General features: G+C 41.7%; 1 protein-coding gene across 7 annotated transcripts in view; it reads right to left on the bottom strand.

The window, feature by feature from the left end:
* APP (amyloid beta precursor protein) overlaps positions 1-12,391 on the bottom strand; it is a 275,601-nt gene that overhangs the window by 171,140 nt on the left and 92,070 nt on the right. The window lies entirely within an intron of this gene.

The raw sequence follows: 12,391 nt of genomic DNA, 5'->3' as shown, positions 1-12,391 counted from the left end.
ATATCAATAGGAAAGGAGATGCTTTGGTTTCTAAGTTTAACCTTGACTTAGAAATGTACACGCAACATCATAGAATTCAATTACCCTTCACAAGTGAGGAATCTCATGCTTGAAGAGTAATTTCTGCACAGCTAATAACAGAACCAGGCTGGGCTCCAGGTCTGGCTCAACTGTAATGCTCACTACACCCGAGTAAAGTGTTACCACATTCCACAAATTCTGCGTCACGGCTTCCTGGCTAACCGACCCCAGATTAGTTAAAGCTGTTGCCTCTCTTTCGTTGTATTACTCATATTCATTGTTTTATCAACAATGGGCCTTCTTTGTTACTTACTTCTGTAGTAATTCCAACATCAGTTTAAAAGACAGAATTATGAAAATAATGGCTAAGTCTTTCCAGATCAGGGGTGTACAAACTCTAAAATGCTTCGGAAACCCCTGGTGTGCGGCCTCAGCATCTAGACCCATCCTTCCGCCCTCTGATCCCAGCACCTGCATCTGGGCGTGTGGGATGTGCCTGAAAAACAGACCTCCCCAGAGGGATTCTGATTCAGGTGGTTCACCGACTACACTGAGAAACTGTGCGAACAGCAGGGGGCTTCTCGGGCTTCGAGGCGCACACACATCGCCTGGGGATCTTGTTAAAGCACAGTCTCTGACTGGACAGGTTGAAGGTGGGACCCAGTCTGCCTGTGTAACAAGTTCCCAAGTGATTTGATTCAGCTGTTCCTTCAGGCAGCGAGAATGGACTGAAGGTAATCCATTATAACTAATCTTATTAACGTTTTGGGCTGCTTTGTTTTTTCAGGTTACAGGTTATTATGAAACACTTGTTACAATGGCCTGTCTTTTGCCTTTTCTTTTAATTACGTTAAAATACGCAGAGCATAACGGGGCGCCTGGGGGGCTCAGTCGGTTAAGTGGCTGACTTCGGCTCGGGTCATGATCTCGCGGTCCATGAGTTCGAGCCCCGCGTCGGGCTCTGTGCTGACAGTTCAGAGCCTGGAGCCTGCTTCAGATTCTGTGTCTTCCCCCTCTCTCTGCCCCTCCCATGCTTGCTCCCTGTCTCTGTCTCTCAAAAATAAATAAACGTTAAATATATATATATATATAATCAAGCTATTCATGCCTTCTTCCCATAAGCCTGGGTCTTGTCCCATAGATTTCTCATTCTGGCACAATTTTAGGAATAGGGTAGGAAGAATTCTGCATTTGAAGCCGGAAGGGAGAAAGTGACAGAGTGACTCAGGAGGATTTAGTGATTCCCATGCATGAAAAGGGGAGGAGAGTGATACCTTCTGACCACAGGAGCTCAGATAAGATGCGGGACAAGGATAAAAAATTAACACCTGAAACAATTTGGTTTAATTTTAAGAGATCATCTCTGCTCCCACTCAGTATTGCTGAATCCCACTGTGGACCCAGCTCCATGGAGGAGACACAGAGTCCTTCATAAAAGAGCACAGAAGAGGGCTGTCCACTGGAACACAGGCCACAGAAGCAGTTTTAAGTTTCTAGGAGTCACATTAAAAAAGGTCAGCTGAGTTTTGGTAATAGTCTTTATTTCACCCAGCAGATCCTAAACGTTGTCATTTCAACACGCAATCCATGTAAAAAATTATCCCTAAAACGGTCTACATTCTCCCCCCGCCATTTTCCAGACTAACTCTTCAATATCTGCCGTGTATTTTACATTATGGCACGTGTCAGTCTGGACTGGCCACAATTCAAATGCTCAACAGCCACACGGGGCTGGTGGCAACCATAGGGCAGTACTAGCTTGGGGTCAAATTTCAGAGATCAGGAATATCTTTCAACGAGTGAGCCGTTGGATGTGGGCAGGTTGAGGTTATGGGGTAAAATCTGAATCCAAAGATAAAAGCCTACACGGAGAAATAAACCCCAAGTATGAATACACTGAAAAGGCTGTATTCATAGTTCTATATGCTATCAGAATGCCAGACATTTTGTTTTGAGTTTATTTATTTATTTTGAGAGAGACAAAGAGCACAGCAGGGAGGGGCAGAGAGAAAGAATCCCATGCGGGCTCCGGGCCGTCAGCACAGAGCCCGATGTGGGGCTCGAACCCATAAACCGGGAGATCATGACCTGAGCAGAAAACAAGAGTCGGACGCTTTACTGCCTGAGCCACCCGGGCATCCCTGGAATATCGTACATTTTAATCACCGAGAGGAAGATCACTACAATTCAGTTTGTTACCACCATTAACCCTATTTACCAGCAAACAGCCCTTTTCTCTCACTTCTCCTTTTGCAGTTCTCATATTTTAGTTTTTATTTATAGAGTATGTGATCAATTCGGATGTGGAAATTTAAATCAGGCTTCCTTTATACCTAAGCCTCCTCAGCTTTAGCCTAGCCCAGTGTTGAATATCGAGAGGAGAGGGGGAAAAGCAGAAAAGTAGAGGGATAGTGTCCTAAATCTTTATTCTGTCTCTCAGAAACACAAGTATCCTCACTGGCTGCTTTCTCCTAACACTTTCTTTCTGCCTTATTAAAATATTCATAGCCTGATAGATTTTAAAGATGCAATTAATGAGGGTTATATATGGGCCTTTTAAAAAGCCCCATAATTGCTAACAAAGTACCAATCAGCGTGAGGTGCCGTGAGGCCAGAGAACCACCACTTATTACCAAAACCTTAAATTACACAGAGAGGTAAAAATACACAGCCCGTTTTTTCCCCATACCATACTCAGAAACCCACGTGTGAGGTAGGCCGTCATCAAGACAGGAAGAGGCATTTTCACGGATAAACCTCTCAACAGAGTTGGGGACTATCACTTCCAAACCCCTGACTGTCTTTTTCCAGACCATTACCATCTGGCCTTGCTGGAACAATCTTCCTCAAGTCTTCTCTCTCTCTCTTTCTCTCTTTTTAAAAAAAAAAAATTTTTTTTTAACGTTTATTTATTTTTGAGAGACAGAGCATGAGCGGGGGAGGGGCAGAGAGAGAGAGAGGGAGACCCAGGATCCAAAGCAGACTCCGGGCTCTGAGCTGTCAGCAGAGAGCCCAATGCGGGGCTCGAACTCACCAACCATGAATGAGATCATGATCTGAGCCGAAGTCGGATGCTCAACTGACTGAGCCACCCAGGCATCCCTCACTGATTCATCTTTTAATAATTCTGATTTTATCATCTCAAGTCAGTTTTTAATGTAGATAAATTTTTATCTAAGGAGTAATAATTGGATCAGAGGCTGAATATAAGATTATGCTATTAGCTTTGCCATTTTATATTCGCTTCAGGCCTCCTATATTGTTTGATTATCTAGGTTGCAGAATATAAATAAATGTGTTTCATTAAAAAAAATAGTAATTCTGATTTTAAAACAAGACAACCACCCTCTACTTTCTGCTCCTACTTTCTCATTCAGATATAATCGGCCCCTGAACAACACGGGTTTGAACTGTGCGGGTCCACTCACACACAAAATGTTCTCAACAAACACAGTACAGTACTCTTTCCCTTAGGATTTTCTTAGTAACATTTTCTTTTCTCGGCCTTACTTTATTGTAAGAATACAGTATATAATATGTACAACATATGAAGTATGTGTTAAGTGACTTTATGTTATCAGAAAGGTCAAGAGTAGACCACTACTAGTTGAGTTTTGGGGAGTCAGAAGTTATATGTGATTTTTTGACTTTGTCGGGGCTCAACACCCCTAAACCCCATGTTGCTCAAGAGTCAACTGTATTGTCATCCATGCCTAGGGGTTCAACAACTTCCTCTAGTCTTTCAATGTTGACTTTTCAGTTGACATTCCAGTCACTAGCTGGACACCTACTTGAGAGAGTACTGACTTTAGCAAATGGACACCTGACCGCCAAATTTTAGAACTGTACCCAAAGAATAATAAGCACTTCTTCACTGGGTCAGAATCTTTTTGTTTTTTTAAATGATTATTTATTTATTTTGAGAGATACAGAGAGTGAGAGAGAGTGCAAATGGGGGAGGGGTAGAAAGACAGAAAGAGAGAGAGAGGGAGAATCCCAAGCAGACAGAGAGCTGACAGCACAGAGTTCGACGTAGGGCTCGAACTCATGAACCATGAGATCATGACTTGAGGCGAAATCAAGAGTTGGATGCTTAACCGACTGAGCCACCCAGGCGCCTCAGGTCAAAAATCTATCTTATGTGGAAGCAAGAGAAGGGAATAGCGCCAACATCCAACATTTTAGGGGAGCCAAACATGGCAGGGCCTGCTGAACAAATTCTACGTGGTTATAACACCCAGGTCCCCCTGCTCACTTAGTAACGCTTCTGCCTTCTCAATTAATATGTGTCACAATTCATGTGCCAATCCTCATGGACTGTACCTCTGCAACACTCAGATTGTCCATATTCCAGAAGCTGGACCACCTATCGTGTCACACGTGGAAATGTTCTGAAATGTTGAACTCCATCCAGTGAACCGCTTTGTGAGCAGAAACTTACCTCTGAGCTCTCCCTACTCCTCTTCATCCACTACAGCTACATTATGACCCTGCGTCCCCAACTCTTCATCACTCACTAAGGTTGGCAGAGAAGGTTTCCCAAGTCCCTGCCAGTCTGGCCTGGGACACAAATCCATGAATCACCAGTGCTGACCATCAGCTAACGACTTCCCCATGCGCTCATCATGCTCACACCTATTGTTCCAGCTTGTCTCTCTCGTAAGCATGAGACCCCTGAGACCCAGCTGCCACACTGTGCCCCTTGAGCACTTAGTAAGTGTCCCTTCTGGATCCTCTTGTGTCCAGCCCCGACTTGAAATGTCCAGCGTTAGAAGACAATGGAGTCGTCTCCTAGTGACCAGAGGAATAAATATTGCTTTATATTTCAGGGGGTCTCCAACTCAAAACTTCTAGGAAAAACAAAATATAGGGGTACCTGGGTGATTCAGGCAGTTGAGCGTCCAACTCTTGATTTTGGCTCAGGTCATGATCCCAGGGTTGTGGGATTGAGCCCTGTGTCAGGTTCTTAAGATTCTCTCTCTCTCTCTCTCTCTCTCTCTCTCTCTCTCTCTCTCTTTTACCCCCTCTGCCCCTCTCCCCTGCTCATGCTCTCTTTCAAAAACTATATATACATAGCAGATACATAGCTATTTAGGGCAAAAGGAGGTAAAGAGGGAATAAAAAATGAAAAAGAAAAGACATGACCGTATTTAACAAAAGAGCTAGCTAGGAAGTAATTAGGGTACAGTATTTGGAATCAGCACAACCTTCTACTGGTATCAGAACATTGCTAAGTCCTCAAGGCTCTGTTAAAAACACTGAAAAAAGAATTAGAGTTCTGTCACTGTACCTGCAACATCATCTAGGGAAGAAGGATTTATTCTATCTAATAGAATAAATATAATAAGGATACACGATTCATCAAGCTCTTCAATAAAAATATGTTTTAGAAATTACCCAGTTCCACTGAGTTGTGTTTCAAAAATCATGTGATTTTTTTTCAATGGGGATGGATCTCAGCTAAATCAGAATCTTGCCTTGTCTTGGGGTGCCCAGGTGGCTCAATCAGTTAAGCGTCTGGCTCTTGATTTCCGCTCAGCTCGTGATCTCATGGTTCATGAGCCTGAGCCCTTGCATCAGGCTCTTAGCTGACAGCATGGAGCCTGCTTGGGATTCTCTCTGTTCCTCTCTCTCTCTCTCTGTCCCTCTGCCACTCAAATGCGCATGCTCTCTCTCTCAAAATAAATACATAAATATTTAAAAATAAAAAAAGAATCTCTCCCTGTCTTACCACTCCACTGTGGACTTAGAAATTGCCACTCAGACTCGTACACACGGCTTAGTTTCATTATTATAAATCAATCTGCCAAGGCTTGCCATTCCCGAGAGAACTGAATTTCTGGACTTCTAACGAAGAGGGTTTGGGGCATGAAATTACCACCTTAAGGCTTCCAAGATGTATATCACAAACTGTTTAGCAGAAAATTCTCCCCGGAAAATTCTGATTCCACGTCTCTAATCCAGTATCTCATGGCTTCTAAGACTGGCCTAACTGAGTTATCTGTCTACACCTGCTAATACAATAAAAGCTAAGAAACTGCTGTGAATCTCTGTGGTAATGAAACATAAAGCCCACATTGTAACAAATAATGGACCTGATTTTTAAAAAGGGAGTATTGTAATCTATTTCAAGATAACTCAAAAACCCTAGAAAAATCTGAGGTCAGTTAAAGGACATGCAAAACTTGAGACTACTGATCAGAGCCTTCCCCAATAACGTATTATTTTCCATATTGACGCAACTCCTTGGGTCGTGTGAGAGAATGAGAACATGGCTATTCTTAAACCTAGTAATTTTCTTTTATCGTCGCAACTTCAATCACGGATGTAAATGAAAATTTCTGCTCACTCTGCTCCTTTTCTGCTTGAATGAATTTTATAATGAAAACGTCTGTGCCCTTCCAACAGAGCACGAGCGTCATTCAAATTTTACACGCCGGGCAAAGAGTGAATGCATTTTGTAGCTGCAGAATCATTTAAAGGTGCGCCCATACAAGCTATGGCACATTTACACATGCCGTAGTTTAAAATCCTCTCAAGCAAAAGCAAAGGCACCAGAGGTAGGTGCATTCAGGCTTCAAACGTTCTCAGCCTAGTTCTCAGCCTAGTTCCTCCCGGCTCTACACAGCCAGCCCCGCCCTCCCGTCCTGGCCCCTTGTCAACCAGAAAGTGGTGAAACTGTGCCAAAGCCATTTCCATGACCCAAATGGTCTTCCAGGTCAACAATCTAAAGTCACATGAAAACTTCATCTTCAGCTGACCTCTCCAGGGAGCAAATATTTTGAAGAGGAAGCATTTCAGGCATGCGGGAGCTCAGCCTTTAAATCAAACTAGATCTTTAAGTAGTTTTTCAAAGGAAGGCCCTGGAGCACACAGAAGGTGTTTGAAGAAGGCAAAGCTCTCATTTAGCCTTCACATTTATAAATGAGGAATCTGAATATGATTAGTGCTGATAATGACACGGGGTGATTAATTTTAGGGTACCTCTCATTCCAAATATTACAGTTTCTGTCTTTCACTTAAAATTATAAACATGACTGAAATGTAGATTAGACGAAAGTTATACTTAGAGTCTCAGTTGTTTTAACCCGGAAATGTTGTGGTTTTAGAAAAAAGCTGAGGACAGACCTTTGACTTGGGGTAAGAACACTGGTTATCCGAACCTTCTAAGAAAAGTGTAAGTTGATTTGCCATTTCATGGGCAAAAGCACATTTTCTTTTTTTAAGTTTATTTATTTTGAGAGAGAGAGCAGGGGAAAGGCAGAGAAGAGAGGGGAGAGAGAGAATCCCAAGTGGGGTCTGTGGTAACATGTGGGGCTCGATCTCACAAACTATGAGATCATGGCCTGAACTGAAATCAAGAGTCAGACGCTTAACTGACTGAGCCACCCAGGTGCCCCAGAAGTAGACTTTCTAATAATGCATAAGGCTAACAGGACACAGGATCTCCATTACCTAAGTTAAAAGCAACACATTTTATGGTTTAATGCAGTATTTATTCATGCCTGTCTCTCTCCCAGTCAAAAGAAACAAAAGGTCAGTCCCCTCTCTTGGCCTGACACCCTTCCCACTCATGCTACTCATGACATGATAATTCTAGATGTTTCATTTTTTTGGTTGATGTTCAAACCGTCTGGATAGCTGGCTATTTACCTAAATCCATACAAGAGGTGTATTTTAAGACCATATATAGGAGGCTCCCTTTTTGAAAAACAGAGGTAATGGCATGAGAAGCCAACAATCCCACTGAGTACAAAAGACATCCCTGAAAACAGTTCTCACGTACAAGTGAACATTCATTAACTGCAACAATAAATCCTTAGGTAACTTTACTCATCTGGGCAGCTGTTGAATTGCCATTCTTACATTAGGGCAGTTTTCCAAAAACATTTTGCCTTCAGAAGAAATTAATTCTCTTCTTTCCAAGTTACACTTTTAGTACAAATGTAACATTTCCTCACAGTGGAAGATGCTAATTCCAACACTGAGATCACATCTATATATGTATGTGTATATATATATATATATATATATATATATATATATATATATATATATAAAGCAAGAAACCTTATTTAAGTTAAAGTATATAAAAATGCTTTTTGAAATATAAGAAAGAATTTTGCTTACCATTTTTAGCTTCATTTCTTTTTTTTTTTTTTGAGGTTCAGCCTGTCATCCATTTCTTTATTTCTATAATTGTATCCTCATCTCTTTAACAATATATGTGAAAAGTGAATATATAAGTACTCCCTAGGGATTTAAACTTGATTCATTTTATTCTTGCTACTAGTTGTCATTGACGGGCAGAAAACTCAAAACATGACAGATTGCCCAGTGTGAGGTGTATTTCTGCATCAATATTAGAGTTTCTACATTAACCTCATTCAAATCCAATTAATTCTTCTGCGTGAAATCAAGGGTCCAGGAGACTTTTAATAGAAGCTGAAAACAATCCAACGCTTTGCCTCAAACAGATTTGTATCCCAAATGGTACAATAAACCAACAGAGAAAAATGGAATAGGCATAGCCCATGCTCCTGTGTTCTTTGTTTAATCCGAGAAGGCCACATTTACCATTTGTTGATTATAGTTATGGAAACTCACATAACCATGGATTAATAGCTCGAGAATCATCAAGCCAGCCCTTTGGAAGCCACTGCACTGATTGGGGCTTCCTAGGAAGTTATGTGTATTGCGAGAAAATGAACCACCCGGGAGGACTCCTATGAAACACCGATACTGAGGATTTTCGAAGGGGGCTACAGAAAAATGAGCCAGAGAAGGAGAAGGAGAGTCAGCAGAGAGATAAATAGAAGCAGCAGCATAATAATGGTGCGGGGAGAAGGCACTAGGCCACAGAGTTAGAGACCACTGGGAGGTTAAAGAGGACAGAGAGGCGTCTGAAGGACCTGAAGGGAAAGGCAGCACAGAGCTCATTCCAGGGAGCTGAAGGGAGGGATGCCTGGAACAGCTGCCTGTGGAGGGAGCCGGAGGTTAGGAAGATCAAACAGGAATGGCTGACCACCACGTCAAGTCAAGAAGCACAGCTGTGAGTGAGCAGAGCTCAGTGAACGCTCACTGATCGGTGGAGGTTAAAGACGTGGGGTCAAGTGACTAATGTGAGGGCCCAGGGGTCTCTGGGGAATAGGGAAATACCAGGAGGTTAAAAGTTACTGACATATGAAGTGCAGTGAAGGGTCTACTGACCAAAGGTACTTAAAGTCAAAGATCATAGACAACACAGTTAAAATTTACTGAAGAAAATATGTGCATTGGTTCCCATGAATTTAGACTCAATCGGGAATTCTAAGAACTTAAATTGAGAACAAAAGTGGAAGAAGAGAAAAAAGCTCAAATTTTAAAGACAGTAACTTCTTGGCACATTGAACATGAGCCTCATGTATTAAATATGCTTTAGAGAATACAGAATATCATAGCCCCTGATATGATAATTCTACGTTCTCAATAAAGCAAAAACAGAGAACCACATGACCCAATCATTAGAATCTAGCAATCCTGAACTGATAAAGACACCCCACGATAAAGAAAGGGGCCTTCTTCAGTGACGGCCACACCGTTAGGTTATAAACACAAACAAGGTCACATGCCACATTCTTAGCAAAGTAGTTCATATCGAAGGGTAAGGTTTAGGGGAAATTTGAGCCGGGTGACACATTCTTGAAAATGCATGAACCTAATCAACAAACCAACAGGATGGCCCCAAATTTTAATGTCATAAAAAGATATAAGTACTCCCCCTCGAGAGGTTTACATCTACACATCAAGCACCTACTAAACACCACATACATCCCATCATTTAATAAAAGCATTTAAATACGATAGGAATTAATGGTCAGCATTCATAAACATTACTCTCTTTTCTTGGAATTCTAAATAAAATAAGATTTTATTTATTTTGAGGGAGAGAGAGAGAAAGCACGAGCAGGGGAGGGGCAGAGAGAGAGGGAGAGAGAGAGACTCTTCAGCAGGCTCCACACTGTCAGCAGAGAGCCCAACGTGGGGCTCAAACTCACAAATCATGAGATCATGACCCAAGCTGAAATCAAGAGTTGGATGTTCAACCAACTGAGCCACACAGGCGCCCCTATGACCCTAACTCTTAAGGTACAACATGAAAATCCAAAAGAAGTTTCTAAACTCCATTACCATTATAAATGGTATTCAAAAGTGATTTTCTGCTAAAAGGATCCTTTACCCTTTACTCTCAAGAAGCTTCTTTCCTTTGCTCCAGGGCACTCTATCACCATCACCGTCTCCCTAACTCCTATTCTTAAACCAATCCTTCATCCTAATACTTAACCAAAAAAAAGTTCACATTAATCCGGTCATGAAGTGGATCCTTACTAGGACTGGAAATTTGTGGGTGGGGGGGCGGGGGGGGGAAACTTCCAGGGAAGAAGAGGCTGGTTTTGATCATCTTTGAGTCTGGTCCCTGAACAAACCCCTGTTGCTAAACTAGAGAGGATCAGTGTGTTTCCAGAGTAAAGACTATCACAAATACAAACCTCTGTAACATCCCACGTCGTTAATGCCCTAAATTCTATAAAATAGGTATAAAGGTAATTTTATCTACGTACAGTCATAAATTAGAGCCAAGGAGAAGCACACATCTTATGAGGTCGATATATACCCCACAACAAGCTCAGCTATCAAATCAGAGGTTAGTTTTTCACTTAAAAGTTAGACAGCTAGGGGCGCCTGGGTGGCTCAGTCAGTTAGCATCCGACTTCAGCTCGGGTCATGATCTCACAGTTCGTGGGTTCGAGCCCCGTGTCGGGCTCTGTGCTGACAGCTCAGAGCCTGGAGCCTGCCTCAGTTTCTGTGTCTCCCTCTCTCTCTCTCTCTCTCTCTCTCTCTCTGCTCACCCCCTGCTCACGCTCTGTCTCTATCTCTTAAAAATAAATACGCATTAACAAAATTTATAAAAATTTCCTTCATATTTTCATAGAATTAAATAGCATATATTTTATTAAAGCAACTACAAGATTTGCAAGACATTCGGCCAAGAATCGGTTCCCAGAAAACCCACAAATGACTGCAAAGTATTTACCATGATGTTTACAATGCACCCTTTATAATAGCCACCACGACAAAGTAAACAATTAAATGACCCAAAGTAAGGAATAAAACACATTGTAGTGTCCAGCATAATGTTAGTTTAAAAGCTGTGTTTTCCAAGATAATTTCATTTCATGCATTAAGTATTATAAAAATGCTAGGTGAAACAAAGGTCACAAAATAGGAAACAAGAATCACGTAACTGTTAGAGGTGCCTGGGTGGCTGGCTCGGTCGGTTAAGCACCTGACTCTTGATGGTGGCTCAGGTCGTGATCTCACAGTTCAGTTGTGAGATTGGGCCCCGCATCGGGGTCTGCACTGAACAGAGCCTGCTTGGGATTCTTTCTCTCCCTCCCTCTCTGCCCTTCCCCCGTGTGCACGCACACTTTCTCTCTCTCTGTGTCAAAATAAGTAAATAAACTTAAAAAATACCTATAACTGCTAAAAATACTAAAAGCAAAATATAAGCAGAAAATACAGAGTGAAAGGAAGCTGTTATTCCTTGGTAGTGGCTGCATTTTTTAAACTTGGTATGATGACCAGGTATCACTTTTGTAATCAGAGAAGTTTGAGTACACGCTTATAATTCTAGCACGTACTGCGAAGGACAATGCCCATTAACCTCACGCCATGTACTTTTCAATGCATTACTGAGAATCATGGGAACAGTGCTATTTTAAATAAATAAATGGAGGTTTCTTTTCTATGCCTGTCATTAGGGACCTGCATCGATAAATTCTGTGTTTTAATAAAGCACTCACAACAGAGCACCCCCACAAGCCGTAACAGGAGACTTTCAAAGATTGTTGTTTTTCTTTATGTAATTAATGTTAATGACTTCTGAATATTATCTTCAGTTAAAAAAAAAAAAGGCAAAATTAAGGATTTAACTAAGCAAATCATTCATGCTATCCTAGCTCTCATCCCAGACAAAACACAAGTTGTTAAAAGTCCCAGAAAGAAGCCATAATAGCAGATACACAAATTAAAACAAGAAGATGAAACTAAATTAGAATTGGAGCCAAAAAAGACTACTAATTTTTTTTTCCAAATTGGATTTATTTTTATATATATTTTTTAACGTTTATTTATTTTGAGACAGAGAGAGACAGAGCATGAACGGAGGAGGGTCACAGAGAGAGGGAGACACAGAATCTGAAATAGGCTCCAGGCTCTGAGCTGTCATCACAGAGCCTGATGCGGGGCTCGAGCTCATGGAGTGCAAGATCATGACCTGAGCCTAAGTCGGACGCTTAACCGACTGAGCCACCCAGGTGCCCCAAAACTG

This window comes from Herpailurus yagouaroundi, unplaced genomic scaffold, assembly GCF_014898765.1.
Source record: "Herpailurus yagouaroundi ecotype Mexico unplaced genomic scaffold, PumYag 162, whole genome shotgun sequence".
NCBI lineage: Eukaryota > Metazoa > Chordata > Mammalia > Carnivora > Felidae > Herpailurus > Herpailurus yagouaroundi.
The sequence above is the reverse complement of the archived record's forward strand: the minus strand, read 5'-3'. Positions and strand labels throughout refer to the sequence as shown.